The sequence below is a fragment of the Perna viridis genome, chromosome 10, assembly GCF_037379345.1.
Source record: "Perna viridis isolate PV_CMFRI_1.1 ecotype Kerala chromosome 10, ASM3737934v1, whole genome shotgun sequence".
NCBI lineage: Eukaryota > Metazoa > Mollusca > Bivalvia > Mytilida > Mytilidae > Perna > Perna viridis.
In genome coordinates this window covers 7,448,921-7,467,415 of record NC_142454.1, presented here as the reverse complement: position 1 = coordinate 7,467,415, position 18,495 = coordinate 7,448,921, and the positions used below count along the sequence as shown (strand labels likewise).

Here is an 18,495-nt window from a genome sequence, read left to right as displayed (position 1 = left end):
CATATGGACGTCAGTCTAAATATGAAGTATATTGAAAGTGTTCACATTAGTTTGAAAGAGCACAGAAAATGTAATTTAACGGTGCAAATATTTTTAAAATCGGTGATGGGGTTCAAAAGTTATTACAATTTAAAGTTGAAAATTTTGGTCATTTTTCTTGCAAAGGCAAAAAAAAATCACATTTTGGGCAGTTTTGGGGCCCAAATAAGTCAAACAGGTAAAGAAACCCATACATTGTGTCTTAGTCATTTAAATTAAATTATTGCATACTTTGATTTAAGCCATTCAGGAAAATTACACTTTTTTTTAATTGCAAAAAAAAGAAAAACACTTTCCACTTGGTTGTTTGTAACTATGTGTCAACAGCATCGTGAATTGAAGCGCCACTTTCGGATATTCACACTCGAAAATTTGATGATAGTAGAAATCTATTACTATGCAGTTTATATCGTCAAATATCAAAACTCTAAATAGAAATAACAGCATTAAATGTCTAAACAAAATACACATAACAATAATGAAAAATATAAGGCATTTAGTCAGAAATTTTTAAAATTTGAAAAGAACAATTTTTCTACCTTTTATTGGTATTACATATAACTTAAGCAAACATTATTTATCTTACTTTACTTAATTGCGGAACATTCCTGCATTTCCATTACCTTAATCCGACTTAATCGGTTTATGCATTCGTGATTAAAAAAACATTTCCAACGGTTTTTGAAGTATGGAACGTAAAAACCAGTCTTTAAAAAGCAGACTGGAGGTGATTCATGCAAATATAAAAAACCCAACAAAGTCCCCTTTATTCATAATTTAGTGACGTTCACAGACCGCAAAACTTGTTTAAGTTGGTCATTTGGTACTTGCACTTTTTAGATAAAAATAGAATGTGTATGAAATTGTCATTTTGCAAGAGTTACCGTTCTCGGTTTGATTTGGCTCATTTTAGTTGATGTAAATGTTTGGTTTTATCAAAAATAAAAATCTGGATACAGTAATGACTACGGTTTAGTGAAAATATAGCATATGTGTACCGACATTATAGCATCTTTTGTTCGATGGATTTTTTCCCCCATGAATTACTTAAGCATTGACAGGGTCTGAATTTTATATGGGCTGGTACTTTAATAGACTTCAGGAAAGCTTTAGAAATATGGTGAAAATGATATAATAAACTTATAATGATGACAAATTATTTAATTTGCTAAGATTAAATCAATTAATAATAAACTAAATTGAATATTGTGCTTCTTTGTTGAGGTTAAATACATATTTTCCATTTCAGGTGGTTAGTAAATTGCTTATACAAAAATGGCATCCCAGAATTATGGAATTATTAAATTAATTCAATAAGGTTACATAGAAAAAGACTGTCAAATGCGCTATTGGACAATTAAAAATCACCCAAGTTTTGAAAACTCTTTAACTAACTGTTGACAAAGAAGTAATGAAAAGGAAGATAACTCCTGGTGCTGGAACTGCTTTGTTACTTATTTAGATAACGAAAAAAGCTAATAACGTAATTATCATTTTTATGTTAATAACGTTAAATTATACAGGTTTGTAGAATGGCTTCGAATATTAATCACTTTTCATTTATTATAATTGTAATAAAGAAAAGTTTTACTATACATTTAGATTTTGCTAAGTTGAAACTAGCATTACATCGACCTGTGCAAACAATTCAATATTGATACCAGAATGCTAAACATTCTTTTAAAAAATGCCCTAAGGGGGTTATCAAAATGTCAGATTTTTTAATTGGAATTATTTTTTTTTCCAATTTTGTGAACATGTTTAAGTCTTATACTGTTAAGTGTTAAATGTATCTATTATTTGTCTTTCAGTGTGACATTATTTCTGTGTTCAGATATATTGATGATTTATTTAAAGACAGAGTTTGCTGATGAGTTTATCCTTCGTGACATTTTTGATCGTTCCCTTAATTACTCTTTTAGTTGTTCATACTAATTTATTGATTTAATGTTTGCTTCGTATTAAGACCTAGATAGATTCGCTTATTGATTTAGTTATAAAAAATTCAATCAGGAAATATTTCATTTATAGTTAGCAGTAAGACCAAATACAAGCATTTTTAATACTTTGCATAAATTGCTTTTTCTTTTACAATATTTAATTTGAATATGATTTGACATTTGGGATTATTTTGTCTTTTTGTACTGCCTTTTTTTGTTTGACAAAAAACTCGAGAGGTGTTTTAAGAAAAGCAGAGGACGTTTACCCTACCAGTGTACATGGTCAATGTTTCCAGATGTCAGGAGAGGCCAGATTGCCCATTAACATTTGCTTAATTTTTTTAATTACATTTTGATTTGCACAATTTCTTTTTATTATAGCTTACAAAAACAAAGCCGTCATATGTGTGTTTTTCTTGGCACCAATAGGCAGATATTAAAAATATCAGTACACAATAATTACTCAACCTAAAATTATCGAAATAGGACGAGAGGTTCTACCATGTGTAATTCAACGCATGAAGCCTCAGATTTAGTGAGGTATTATTATGCGTAATACATGTACAATTAATTTCTAGGGTACAATGTATTTCTTATAGACTTCTAACAAGTAGGCTTCTGGAACAGGGTTATCTTTCTACAAGACTGAAGTCATCACTACAGAAGTTTTTTTTTCTCGTCATCATGAACTCGTGGATCGTTACAGTGTATCCATCTGCACCATCGAGGGAAATAATTTAATCTAGATGTGCTTATGAATATCATTCAAGAAAGAAATTTTTATGTTGAGATTCTCAATAACCATTTATACAGATTGGTTGGTTATGTTTAGTTTCAATAGATTGATATTATACAAAATTTCCATTTAATATATTGTACATTGTACCCAATACTCATTGGAAACATGGGAATATAAAGCATGTCTCAAATATTTGCTTCGAAATTGGTTAACAAACTGATATATTTTAATTCGAGGATTTTTGCAAGTTTATAAAATCTGAAATTGCCCATTTCAAGACAAATTTGATAAAATCCGAAAACTATTAAGTACTCTATGGTAAAAAGAATCTGTAAAAACGTGAATCAGTTAAAAAGTGTAGAAAAAAGTTTTTTTTAGCCCATTCACTTAGTTTTATATTGAAATAACCAAAACCTTTGGTGGAGATGGCATCAAACTGAAAATGACTCTAAACTATGTCGTTGGATCAAATTTCATATTCATAGGGAAGATATGTCTCATCGAACTTAATATTCCAAAAAGGAAATTCTTTTCTAAATTTTTTCTATATATTACGAGTTTCGACATATCGACAAAAAAACTGGTTCTAGACTACTACGATATATTTTTGTAACAGCGCCCATTATTTCGACGGATAAAACAAATACACACTCCAAACTCAATTTTTGCAAGAATTGCAAATATATATTTGTATCTGCACTACTGCACACATTGAAAAGCCGGTAGTAGACATTTGCTTCAATATGATTTAAAAAATATTTTCATATCTTTCTTTTATTATATGTATATTAATATTTCATACTTTACAAACAAAGTAAACAAAACATTATAGTGCTTTTAATTATTAATTCGTGTTACACATATAAACATTCAATATTAAAAGAAATAACGTAACATATGAACGTGGAATCAAACTTTAAAAAAAAACGTTTGGTCAATAAAGGATTCACTTCTTGGACCTCCCTTAAAATCAATGCCCAAAAGTATAGAAAGTCGTACAAGCTTTACAATGCGCAAATCAGATGACAATTACATATTTTAGCTGATATGGTACAAGGTGGGATATGAAGATATTCATTTTCAAGGAATATGATACAGTAAGATTGCATCTCGGAACGCGCTCTCGACATATCGAGGTTGTACGCTTTGATTTTTGGTCACGTCTTTGTCAAAATGATGTAAACCCACGATCTAAAAAAAAATGTTTTTCGTGTTAATAACTGTATTATACGTCAGTACATTAAACATTGAGGCATTAACTCCGAAAAAATCGTATTAGTTTGCAAAATACATTTCATTGACTTATTCAGAAATGCCATTGGCAACCAATCACATTCACACAGAAGGCATATTTATCCCCAATCACGTGTCTGTGCAAACGTCATTGAGTGTTACTTTAGATGAAGATAGCATGGTCGTTCCTTCTAATTATTTGATAATGAAAGTTCAAAAATGGTTCTTTTATGAAATATTGATGAGACTGCAAAATACACAAATAATTCCTTGTAAATATCCCTAACCATTGTCAGCACTAATGTCAGCACACCAAGATCCAAATTTTTAACTCGACTGTAAAACTTGTTCTGCTGTATGGAGAGGAGACCTGGATATTTACCAAGGTTATCGAATATAGGATACAGAATTCTTCAAACCGTGTCTTCAAAGACGTCTCCCTGTCCACAGGTCAGATCCCATCAGAAACACTGAGCTATGAAGACGGACTGTACTGCGTTCAATGAAGAAGGATACTCTAAAAAGAAGAGTTGGTCAAGGGAAACAGGAAATGATTGGTCAAGCCAATCCCTGCATAAGCCAGTGAATAACATCGCGTGGCATGCCCTGACATGGACACCACAAGGAAAGAGGAAGAGAGGGAAACCACGAATCACCTCACGCCGACGAGACTCGGACTTAAATGTCCTTTAGTGTCAGTTTCTGTTACATAAATAATGTATTGTTCAAGGACCACTTATATATAATATATAAGTTCTATATAACAAGACAACTGCGTATGGAGTTTTTTATACCACAACTCATACGTTATGCCAGAGCTTGCCTTAACTACCAACTAGACTTTTTGTATCGCGCTATAGACTTCTTAAGGTTAGGCTTCTGGAACATAATTATGTTGGTACAGGATTGAAATCATCACTACAAAAGCATTATGGTCGTCATCATTAACTCGTAGATCGCTTCAGTGTATCCATCTACACAATGATTTGTTCAACGTGTCATAGTTTTCCTTTCCCTTTTCGTCTATCTTGGACTTGACTTTTTATATGCAACTCGGCTGTTGTTTCTAGAAAAGCAGAGGACGCTTACCCTACCGGTGTGCATGGTCCATGCTCCCAGTTTTTAGTGAAGTCCGAGTTTCTCATGTACTTTTGTTACTTTGTATGTAATATTTTGGTTATTTTATGTTGTGTGCGTCCGTTTTCCATGTTTTGTCTTCGTCACTGGATTACATCCTTTTGATCTTAGTGCCCTTGATTACTCTTTGCTTTATACCTGACATTAACCCATACATAGATGACACAGGACGTTGAAATCACAATTTTATTACAAACTTGATTTTGACAACCAACAACTCCAGCGTATGGAGTAAATATTTCTAAGTTGATCTGTTACTGTCGTGTGCATGCGAGCTGTACATTGACTAGCTCGGTAGAGAAAGGCTTTTGGCTTATAAATTTGGAAGGAACATGTTCAGAATTTGTTCTGGTCGTCATCACAATTTTATTGACTGATGTAAAGTTTCTATCATACAGATGAAAGAAGATTCGACGGACGGATCGAAAACTTACTTGACCATTGCCGTTTGTACTCATTTGCAATACTCAACCTCCTGGAGCACCTGAAATAATTTCTTCTTGGATTATTACTGCGGGTGTTTTATTGTTTGTGTGCTGTCTTGTTTTTCTTTTCCTCTTCTGCTATATGTAATTGTATTGTATTACGTCGCTACGTTATGTAGGCGCTGTTAACTGTTTGCCAATAAACACTATTGGATAACAAATAAGTGAAGATACCGTTCGTACGTAATAGGTCGTTGCTTTTTAGAACGATGACAGTAACGCAAGTATTTCTCAAGGTTGGTGACGGTTCGTAATTTTCTTAATTGATTAGAAGTATAAAAAAGTTAATCAAAATACTTGCTAAAGGAAACTATTTAACAAAAACAACTCAGTTTAAAACATATATTTTGACACTTAATGACTTAACTGATTGTAAACCCAACGCATTGTGGGTGCTGTCAACAATAACAATACATATATTTTAACCTGTCTAAACTTAATCCCAAAAAATCTGAAAATCTGTCTTTCAACTAAATGGCAATCACTTTTTAAAGCCCATAAATAACAATTAAGACGTGCTCATTTACTTTATTTGCTTTGTACGTATAACTTTGGTTATTTTATGTTGGTTCTTTTTTGTGTGTATCGAAGCGATGAAGTTTTTTTTCTTTTCTTACTTTGATTGTCTTAAAATATATTCTCCTTTCGCAAAATGAATATAAAAATAATGCATAAGATCTTCCGAATTCGGGAACAAACTGCTTACATGTTTTTATGGCGGGTGTTTCTAGAAAAGCAGAGGACGCTTACCCTACCGGTGCATCTGGTCCATGCTCCAGTTTTTAGTGGAGTCCGAGTTGCTCATTTGCTTTTGTTACTTTGTATGTATGATTTTAGTTACTTTATGTTCTTTGTTGTGTATGTCTGTTTTCCATGTCAGGTCTTTGTCGCTGGGTTACAATCTTAACCTTATACTATAACCTTGGTTCCTTTGATTACTCTCTCAACGTATGAACACATATATAATATCAGCATAAACAAAGATAACACCTTTGTTCCAAACTTTAAGTTTGGTCTTCAATGTGTTTCAAGGTTTATTCTTTTTAATTTTTTGCAGACTTTCTCTGCAGCATTGAAATCATAAATAGTTCTTGGTGGGTTTTTGAAAGGTTTTTAAAGACAATGATATAGTTAACCTATGCGAGTATGTTTTCAGTTTACTTTCCGTAATTAACAAGTAAGAGGAAACCATGGAGAGAAAACGATATAAACACTACCCATGGTTGTTAGTATAATGCTCAGTCAAAAAAGACGATGTTGGTGTAAGAATTGTATCACAAGGTTAATGCGTCAAAGATCATACTGGGGTTTAGTTTTTTGCGATAACTTTGTCCGTGGAGTAGTTACAGACATATACATTTTCAAAAAAAATCATATTTATTTATCTTTTATTTTATTTATTTTTATTTTTTTATTATTTATTTTATAATTTCTAAATTATTTTAATTCTGAAATTGTTACGTTGTTTCTCAAAATAATTTTATTGCAGTTTATTCTTCTAGCTATAAAATGCTTGCGTGAAGTCATTTCAAAGGTTCGTCTGGGTCTTAAGTATGCAATACAGCTGGCTGATTATGGGAGTGCGTTTGCCGAATCCATAAAAAACAAAAGAATAGATTTCCTAGGTGAAGCTATACGACTACTGGACAAAATGCCTTTTTGGGGACATAATCGAATTTCTAATGAATTCGAAGAACAATAAAGACACAAACACTGTAAAAGAAATACAAGAGAGTCTGAACATGATGGCGAAAACTCAGAAGGAAACTCTGATTTTATTAAATAGGTTAGAATGTAAAATCGATCTTTTTGTACTTCAAAGTCAAGTAGCTACTGATAAAGATAATCAACAGTGAATTTACTAACCTAGTAAATCATTTTTTCAAATCCCGAATCATATATTCCAAAATATGATCAAAAGAGATTCATTTTGCAATACAACAAGTATAGTAAATACATTCAAGTACCTTTCTAGCCTTTACGTTTACGCTTGTATGACTCTTGTTATCTATGAAAGCTTGAAATACAATGGTTCATCAAGTGATTTGTTCAGTGAACGTGAACAAGAAATAATGATATTCAATCACACATGAAATCAATTTTTGATATTTTTTTATCTAGCCATTAATTAGGAGAAACAATGGTTATAATTGGATATTTTGATCCCCTTTTGAATAGAAATAAAACGTATCAAAACTGTGTGTGTTGAATACTACCAATCCTACATCTGACTCGGCTAAAATGTTTATCTCGATTTCTTGCTACGTATTTCCGGTTGTTTTTGCAGTTGTAAATTTGTTTTGATTCGAAATATTCAGAATAAATTCAGTGTTATTATTTTATTGTGAAGTGTTGCAATTCATCCTTTATGTGTATAATTAAACTGCTGAATAATGGTTGTATATCATCAAGCAACCGCCATGGCACTTGTATTTTATTTCTAAAAAATGTATATATGTAGTGTAGTGTTATTGTATTTGCTATGTTTGATTATGGACTTTACCATTCAATTGTATGCGACTGTAAACGTCATTGTATAGCTCTGTCGTCGTTGTTATCCGGAGAAACTTCGTTTTGTGCGATAACTTTTATGTAGCAAACAAGAGGGTGATTCATACATGTCAAGACCATAAAATTAACTTATATATCTGATTCATAATCAGTTACCAACCTCTTCAACAGTCTTATTTTTCATTTGAGTGTTGCGCTTTTGAGAAAAAAATGTATATAGTTTAAATGAAATTGGCACTTTGCAAGAGTTATTGTTTTTGATGAGGTTTGATTTGGTTGATATTGGTGGGGGTTGAAGTGTACTTTTCTCAAATGTTTAGATCCAAATACAGAAAAAATATAGCATATGTAGGCAAAAAAAGAACACAGTTTGTTCCATGGGTTTACATACACCATGAATCACCTTATCATAGACAGTGTCTAAATTGAATATAGACTGGGACTTAAAAAATTATGGCTGGATCTAGTGTAGAAATAAGAATATTTGAACTACATGTAGTACGGCAGGTCATATAGATGTTTATTGTAAAAATATTTTAGTAAAGGTATTTGTGTTGAGCTGGAATTAAGTGTTGATAAAGCAGACCATCTTAAACATCATATCATTTTGTGTGGTGGGCGCGTTTTTCAACAAACGGTCGGCATTCCAATGGAAACAAATTGTGCTCCTCTACTTGCTGACCTTTTCCTTCACTCTTATGAGGCTGATATGATCCGAAAGAAAGAATATCGTTTAGCTAGGTCCTTTAATCTCAGTTTCCGCTATATAGATGAAGTACTATCTTTAAACAATACTAATTTTGGGGATTTGATACATCGCATCTACCCCAACTTGAGATAAAGGATACTACAGACACCTTGAAGTCAGCCTCATATCTTCACCTACATTTAGAAATCGACAGTAAAGGAAAACTACTGACCAAACTATACGACAAACGTGATGGCTTTTCATTCAGAATTGTCAACTTTCTTTTTATCTGTGGCAACATCCCTTCAGCACCTGCGTATGGAGTGTTCCTATCAAAATTCATACGTTATGCCAGAGCTTGCCGAAACTACGCACACTTTTTGTATGGCGCTAGAATTCTAATAAATAGGCTTCTGGAACAGGATTATGATGTTGCTACAAGATTGAAGTCATTACTACAAACTGTATCCATCTGCACTATGAAAGCTGATTTTTTCAACGTATCATAGTTTTCCTTTCCTCTTTCGACTACCCTGCACTTGACTTTTTATGAGCAACTCGGCGAGTGTTTCTAGAAAAGCAGAGGACGCTTACCCTCCCAGTTTTTAGTGAAGTCCGAGTTGCTCACCAGCTTTTGTTACTTTGTATGTATGATTTTAGTTACTTTATGTTCTTTGTTGTGTATGTATGTTTTCCATGTCTGGTATTTGTCCCTGGATTACATTCCTTTGATTACCGCTATAACTTTGGTTCCCTTGATTTTTCTTTCAAGACGATGTTTGTCTCATGAAACATGACATGAAAACCCTAAATTGTATGGTATTTGTAAAGTCAATTTGCATGAGGCTATTGAAAGCTTTAATAATAATTATGATATTGAAAAACATGTTAAGAAAAGCATTATTTTGACGTGATGATTTGAATAGTCGAACTGGGGAGGTAAAGGGTGTTTTATCCGATGATCGTCTAGATGACTATTTTTATGGTGCAGATTTGAAATTCCTGCTGTTGCAGAGAAGTGTCACAATTATCTTTTAATAGAAGTGTCACTGTAACTAATGACAATCTTTAAATGATACTTAAGTTACATTTTTTAAAATAAAAGACAAAAGTATCATATATTCCCCATTAATTATAATTAAGGTGTTTGATGTGAATGAATTTTATGACCATATGCCTGTTGATTTTGAACTTATTTTAAATGTCTTGCGTAATATGCTCAATATGCTTAAACCCTTCTGCCAAAATTGTTATAAAATGGGATTCTTCGGAAAATACTGAGTATGAGTGTTGGCGCGACCAGTCCGATGCGAATCACGTGGACTTTGTTTCTGCGAGAAACAGAAATGAATCTCATCTGAGAATAAACAAAAAAGGTCGAACTTTGTGCTATAGCTAAGAAGTTAGAGCGGAGATCTAATTCAATCTGTTTAGGTGACAATAACGAAGTGTTTTCACATTTTACAGAAATGTTTAGCGATGACATTAAAGGCATTATTCATGATATATATGTCAACGCTAGAAATAATATGCGTGAGTACGCAAGATTCTTTTTTTTTATTCTATTAGCCGATGATACTGTTTTGTTTGAAAAAGCGCCAAACATTCTCAAAAATCTGCTTAGTATGTTCGTTTATGGTCGTTAATGTCTACATATGTATAGAAGACCATTGTACACGATGACAATAAACTCGAAGTAGTTAACTCCCATTTTATCTAGGAATATTATTGTAACGGTCACCTCAGACAAAATGTCTCTTTTAATTTTAAATTTTTACTGCCACCTCTCGGTTAAGAAATAGGGGAAACAAAGTTGTTTTCTCGCTTGGAATTATCTTTTCAGATTATTTACCCTTTTATTTAAAGTCATGGTACTGTGTCCAGTGTCTCACGAATACTAAAATCATCGTAGTATGGTTCAACCAGCCGTAGTTTTCTCGTGTTGCTAAACCACATGTTTACTTTCATTTTTGCCTGTGTGTAATTTAGCTTTTGTGGCGCCGCCTTTGTTTTGACGGCGTAAACATTATGAATATTTATGAGATAGTGAGTGACCTTGAATTTGTTGTAGTCAAATATAGATAAAAATAGAGAACGCGCGTATGAATGACATACTAATTTTATAGTTAGATTTTCTCTTTATTATTGTATCAAAATATCAGATATTATTATTTCACTGCACTTCTAAGATATTTTAGAGTTCCGTGAACATATTTTGTGAAGCTTTTACCAAATTATTTATGACTATCGTGGATATTTGTTTTTCACTTTATAAGGTTTCCCCGATAGGTCTATCGGAAATCGGTAGTTGTCCCGATATCATAGTATATAACTGAATGCAGACTGAAATCCGAATTTTTTTAGTGTGGAAGTTTAAATCCGATTTTTTTAGTGTGGAAGTTTTTGGTTAGATGATTTTCCATACATTATGGAAACTATAGTTAAATATTTTGGCTATTAATTTATATTCAGAAATACTTAATTACACTTGTTTTTGAAGTGTTTTCTATTCAGTAGACACAGTTGTCTACTAAACATTTTCCAAATTAATTGCAAAGTTTAGAACTGTGATGTTCCTTGACTATACTTATAGTAAAGAACATAAATAAAACGTTTCTGGTGATTCTGAAACATGTAGACTCAACCTTTGTTTAGCTAATGCTATTAAATTGGGTTTCCATGTTGTAGAATGCTTAAATTGCTAATATCCATTCTCTTGAATAAATTACAATTATGCCTGACCTTAGCCCATCCAGTCCTAGTAAGGGTTGTTCAACTGTCTGACCTAAGGTGATATTTGTCTTTTGACAGTATTAAAGGTGCATTTAAATAAGGAATTCCAACACCGGTATATTAGGGATAAATTTATCATATCCTAAATAAGGCAAACTTGTATTTCCTAAGATAATCTAGGATGTACTGATTTCATCACTATTTATTCTTTATCATGATTAATTAAGAGTTACTCAATATTAAATGACTAGACAATCATTAGAAGTAGGTTTTACAGTTAAGTTGGCTGGTTGAACACATGACACTATGGTACTTTGACAATAGATTGTGTTGTTATCATTTATATATTGAAGACATAGTAGAATTGTATTGTTCTGTTATTGAATATTGATCTCAAATTAGTACCATGGTTGTTAATCCTAAGAATTGTCACATGAGAAAATAGCATCTCAAACCGAACACAAAATCTATTTGATCGTCTGACAATAACATTCAATTGCTGGTGAGATGGATCCTAATACATATTTAGCTTCCTCGTGAATGTAGTACGCTCTTATGTAGTTAAACAGAGTATCATTTATCAATAATACAATCATTTCCCTATTAAATTACACATTAAAAACTGAACAGATTCACTCTGTTACAAATCTGAGAAACCGTGATCGTTTCATCTGTGAGTACTAGTTTATCTTGTACTATGAGGTGCTTGTGTACGTTTTAAACACAGGTGATGGCAGCACATTAACCGTACGCCAAATTACCAAGCTCGGTGAAACCTTACATTATTACATCTTAACGTAAAAGTGTTTTTCTAAGCAGGGATTTAGAGCAATATCTTCTCTTATGAACTCACTAAAGCTGATATTCCTGAACAACAAATGCTATTAATTGACAATATGGTTAGTTCAGTTTTATCTGATGCATCAGAAATATGCGGATTTCATAAGACAAAAGGTGTAAGCTTACATTTAATCATTTCTGTAAATTGGTTTTAAGGTTTGGTGAGAATGTACCGACGTATCTTTATATGGTGAATTATGTTATTACCCATATTTGTCATGTGAAAGCATCGACTAATGAAAATAAGGTTATATATATTGTTTCCAAAAAAAATCAAAGGTTTCTCTGATGTTTATAAACTTTCATATAATTTGGTCTCAAGTGTACATTTCCTATTAAAACGATCTTGGTTTTATCTATGTTTGACTACTTCAGGAAACCAAATTATTTGAAATAATGAAAAATTGTATTTACAATCAATTACTAAGTAATTCAGCATTGGGTTGCATCCATTCAAGAAAGTATCTAACTACTTGTTCATTGTAGTTGGAGATCTTCATTTTTACTTTTCCTCATAATGTTTGTTTACTAAATAAATTATAGATTGGATGCAAGTTAGATGTGAATGTCGTTATTTCAAAATCATTAACAGAGATAGTTGCTTATTTTTATGTTGTTATATGTGAGCTAATGAAGATGAATACCATTTTGTTCTGCAGTTAGATTTCTACATACATTATTTGCCAAATGCAATTTTCTTGTGCATGGCTTGATAAACATAGATTTAATAGACAAATTCAAGCTTCAAACAGATTTCTTACAGTTAAACTTTGTGATTACTATAAAGCTGCATCGAATACTAAAATTCATTTGACATCAAGATTGTGTAACTACCTTTAATATTGATAATAATTGTTCTCTGGATGTTTCCTGTCATTATGTTTATGTCTTTTTGTTGCAATATAATGTACAGTCGAACCTCGATGTGTCGCATTCGGAAGAGTCGAAATCTCGGATAAGTCGAAATAATTTCAAATTCCCGGCAAAATTCCTCTTAATCCAATACAATTTTACTTCGGATGACTTGAATTCAGATAAATCGAAATCTCACCTTGATAGGATTTCGAAGTTAATTAACCCTGATGTCTCGAACTCAACTAATTGGTGGAAATACTAATTGTTTTATTACAAACCATGACTGAATTGTGTTTTACAACGTTTATCGTGGCTTTTGAAATTATTTCTTGACACTCTTATGGCTCAATTTTTTTTAGTTACTTATTACAAAATAGCGCGTGTAGTAAAATGAAACGAATTTTATTAGTCACACGTCGGAATTCACACTAACAGTAATATTTAATATTTTGGTAAACAAACAATTCGGATGAAATGTAATGGTATCTAAAAATTTAATTAAACATCAAACAGGCGATAGTAAGTGTATTTGAACGACTACATTCGTTCCGCTAGTGTCTGCTTTATGCAGTTTAATGCCATTCAAAATAATTTTTTTTTTCAGTTCATTTATCATATCTATTTATTTACATGTTGTTGGACAATTGTCTGTTGGTTAGCAAAATTATATTCACAATGTATACTGTGTTTTGACATAGGTTACTACAATTAATAATAACTTGACCAATCATTGACAATAAAATGTCTAAAATTATGGTATCATATAATACCTTGGTCTGAAGTGTATAATAAAAAGATTTTTGTATGTACTTCGGGATCGGAACTATATATCAAATAGAGGTTTCATAGTTCATAGATAGTTTAGTTTGTTTTACATCAGCTTGCGAAGAATAAGATGTAAGTTTTTTTTTCATTGCATGACCACGGTTTGTCTCGACGATTTAATGATAGTGTCAATCGATGAAAACGATATTACGATTTTGATTGTGTTGGATATCTTCTTATTTTTTTTTAATTTGTACTACATTATAATAAATAATTGCATACAAAATCAAGATGACGTTAAGGTTGTTCTGATTTTTGTCAAAACATTTGTATAGCCTCCATGTTGTGACGTACACCCGTTCAGAGCTATGCAATGCGGTACTGGTACCATATGCTTAAATTGTGGAATGCGAGAAACACCTTTTGAAATCGAAATTTCATTTTATTTTATGGATCTACAAAGTAAATTGATTTGTTTTTTTTTTCTTTAAATCAATGATCTTACTGCCTTCACAAATTCAGAAAAGGTTTCATTCTTTATTCACTTGAATGGTTCTATTTTTTGCCATTCTGTATTGCATCCATTGAAATATTTACGTTAAAATTCCAAATGATTGGTTTCGGTTCACGGTATTTTTGATACTTTAGACATTATTTTGCATAGACAAACATTTTAGAATACTATTATCACACTTTATAACGTGACTAGAACGATTGTATAATTGTGACATGAAGACAACAGGGGATTTGATTACTTCCATCAAAATTGAATTATGGTTTCCGATTTTAATGCATTAGTTGTTTTTACTGATATAATAAATGAGAAGAGCAGACTTATATATTTTTTTAATTGAGATGATAGTTGTATGATATTTATAAAATGCCCCACGAAATCCCCTCTGTACATGATATAAAAAATGTTGCATGGATCTACCTGAATGTATTGGAACTAGTTTTGAAGGTAATTACTCGTTTATATAATTATACAATATTTGACAATCTCTTCCGCTTTTTTACAAGAATTTTATATCATCCTTATGTCAAGATTTCAGACGATGTATCGGACTCAGAGCTTCTAAAAGTGTTCAGCTGTTTAATTGCCTTCCCAGCAAATTCGGCTAAGGGGCTGGTACTGAATGACCATAATACACGTGATGTCATCAATAATTTTCCACTTCTATTGTTAACATTATCCGATATGAAATGTGTTGAATTTTGTTTCGATTTTGGTACACTTAAATCTTTTGATTCATAAGGCAAGCTTGATTGATGATTTTCAGATGCGCTTTTAATACGTTCAACATTTGTGTACAGAGATTTTGTAGCCTTCAGTTGAGGCAATGCATCGTCTTTCTTATTCCATTTATTTTTTCTAGATGAAGTTCGTTGATTGATATAGCGGGATTGATTAACATAGGTATTCATCTTTGATTGTTGTATTTGTGTTCGTTTAATTTGTGAATTTAGTTTGAGATTGCTTAAACTTTTTGATAGTTCGAAACTAGGTATCATACTTTCGTGAACTGATAAGGCTAAACTTTTTTGGACTCGATCACTATGGCTAAGAATCTGCTGTGTCTGTTCTGAAAATAAAAACGGAAATTGCCAGTCGTAAACTTTTCAATTCAAACGTGATGCAAGTTTTTCAGTTGGCCTATTTACCAATTGTCTGTGTTCCTTGGCTTTCAAGATATTTAGTTGAGTGTTTGTTGGTATGGCCCTGAATGCTTGTTTCTTGGTTTCTGTTTTCTTGATGTAAATTTCAGGTTTTCTTTGACGAGCGTCTGTGACCAAACTTTTAATATATCTATCAATGCCTTTTGCATTAATCCTGTTGTATGAAGTTTGTTTATGCATTTGAATCGTTTTATTCATAAATTGATTTCTTGGTAGGTAATTTTCACCAGTATTCGTTTTTCTTTTTCTAAAGTCCTGACGCCTCAGTATACCGCTTGTTTTTCTAGTCATTTTGAATGGTACAAATTCGATTTGTTTCGTTGTCATTGTTTTTGCTCTATGTACATAATTCGTTGTTGATTTGTGTTGTATTTTCACATGCTTGGTCACGTTGACATTGTTAGTGAATGATAATTTAGGTCGAAAAAATCTATTTTGTGACAGCAAAGCTTTACTCCTAATTTTATGTATGGTAGTCGGTTTCCCAGATAGCCACACTAGGGACGGACCAATTTGAAAATTATTGTTCTGTTGATTGTGACTTGCTGCAAATGTATGTATTTTCTTAGTTTTGCTTTCCGATTGGAATTTCATATCAGTTTTCGGTTTATGACGAACAAAATCCATTAGGTCTTTTGTACCAATTGAAACAGTTTTTGTCTTTCTTCGCCTTGGCAATTTTGATAGTTCTTCGATTTGTTTGAACTGCGCACTGATGAAATTTTTGAAGTACCGCGTCTTTGCTGGTGTGCCTTTATATTGCACTGAGTTGCTTCGACCATCTCTTAAATTTGGTAATGCCAATCCGTATAAGTTTATATTACTTAATATTACATTGTTGTTGTTTCCATGGCTATATCCTACATTTCTCTCCAAACTATATCCTTCTATTTTGTTTGTATCGTCGACATTTTCGGTTATATTGATGAAATGTGTGTCTATTTGAACTACAGTTGATTGATCATTTGTTGTTGAATTATCTGTTTCCGATATAGAATAAACATCTGGTACATTTGATATAGAACTGTATTTACTCTCAATCGTTTTATCCTTTATGGTGTAAGGATAGTCCATGTATGTAATATTGTTCTGTAGAGAAGCTGAAGTGTTTTCATACATGATTTTACCCATATTATTCTTAATAAGTAGATATAAATATGAATAATTCCTGCCGCTATCTATGGTATCGGTTAAGTTTGAATGGAGCAATGTCTGAGTGTAGATACTATTTTGATCAACCTCGTTGTGTTGTAGTAGTTTGGGTCTGTTACTAAGCATGCGTTCTCTATTAGTTTCTAGGAGTTGTTTCTTAATAGAGGTTTCATTATGTCTACCGACAGTGGTGTGATATTGGGTTTTATAGCTCTTTTTTTTGTGATAGCAATTTTTCCGGTTTGTATGGTGTATCTGGTGATATGATAAATCTCTTGTCGATCGTATCCTTACCCGGTTTGTTCAGTGTGTTTGGTAAAATGATTATTCTTTTGTCGGTCGTATCCTTACCTGGTTTGTTCAGTGTGTTTGGTGAAACGATTATTTTTTTGTCGATCGTATCCTTACCCAGCTTGTTCAGTAAGTTTGGCCAAATAATAATTCTTTTGTCGGTCGTGTCTTTGGTACTCCTACCCTGTTCGTTCGGTATTATTGGTGAAATAATAATTCTTTTGTCGACCGTGTCTTTGGTACTCCTACCCTGTTCGTTCGGTATTATTGGTGAAATAATAATTCTTTTGTCGACCGTGTCTTTGGTACTCCCACCCTGTTCGTTCGGTATGATTGGTGAAATGATGGTTCTTTGGTCGATCGTATCCTTACCTGTTCTTTTCAGAGTATTTGGTGAAATGATAATTCTTCTATCGACCGTATCTTTTGTATTCCTATTCTGTTCGTTCGATGTGTTTGATGAAATGATAATTCTTTTGCCGATCGTATCCTTGGTATTTGGCAGTCGTTTTATAGTCAACAATAATGTTTTGTTTGGGCTAGCATGACTTTCGTATACGTCATCAGATGGGTGTTGTATACAGCCAGTTGTGTTGTCAACAGAGCCGTCGTCAACGGTTTTACTTTTCAAATATTCGACATATATTTGTTTTCTATTTGATAGTTCGTCATGAAATGGTTTGATCAATGAAAATGTTTCGTCATGTGTAACGTTAACATTGATTGGTTGTGTATTTGATGAAAAACCTTCCGATATGGTGAATTGGATGCAATCCTTTAATATCTTTGAACCTGAAATGATTAATAAAAATTACAATTAACTTTAATATTGTTTTCAAGACCAGTTGAAATTGAAGGTATAAAAAAAGGTATTGTGTAATTTGTTTTTAGCATGGTTCATTTATATAACCATACATAATGGATTTATCTCGAGAAGCTGTCTCCAGTTCTGTATGGAATATAACCTGGAGATTATGTAAGAATTACAATGTAACATTGGATTGTGTTTGTTTCATAAGGAGATTTTTGTATTGAAATATTGTCTTGCAAATATCTTTGTCTGGATATTGTGTAAGACATCTACATTTGCTTTTTATTGTGTTCATTTTAAAACTATTTTAAGATTAAACATACAACCACTCAAAATGACAGGTGATTTTGTCAGCCTATTTAAGCAATCTTTATACCACGCATAGCATACACTGCATGGTAATTTTATTCATGGGTATTAATTTTCGTGCTTTGTGGAAACTCCGTTAGTTCGTAGATATTCAAATTCGTATCATTCTGTAGAACATCTAGGTATTGAATTTTGGTCCTGGTTTTACTCAAATACAAGAAAAAAAAAATTGGTACCACAAAAACAATAGTTCCTCAAATAAATTTGGATTGTTGCCTTTAGTTTTGTTA

The 18,495-nt window shown here is 32.2% G+C and overlaps 1 long non-coding RNA gene across 1 annotated transcript; it reads right to left on the bottom strand.

The window, feature by feature from the left end:
- Positions 1-5,209: 5,209 nt before the first annotated feature.
- Positions 5,210-7,863, bottom strand: LOC148604341 (uncharacterized). Its single transcript, XR_015916040.1, has 3 exons — positions 7,541-7,863; positions 7,091-7,228; positions 5,210-5,572 (listed from the first exon to the last, which is right to left on the bottom strand). It is a non-coding gene; the product is annotated as an uncharacterized LOC148604341 (long non-coding RNA).
- Positions 7,864-18,495: the final 10,632 nt, after the last annotated feature.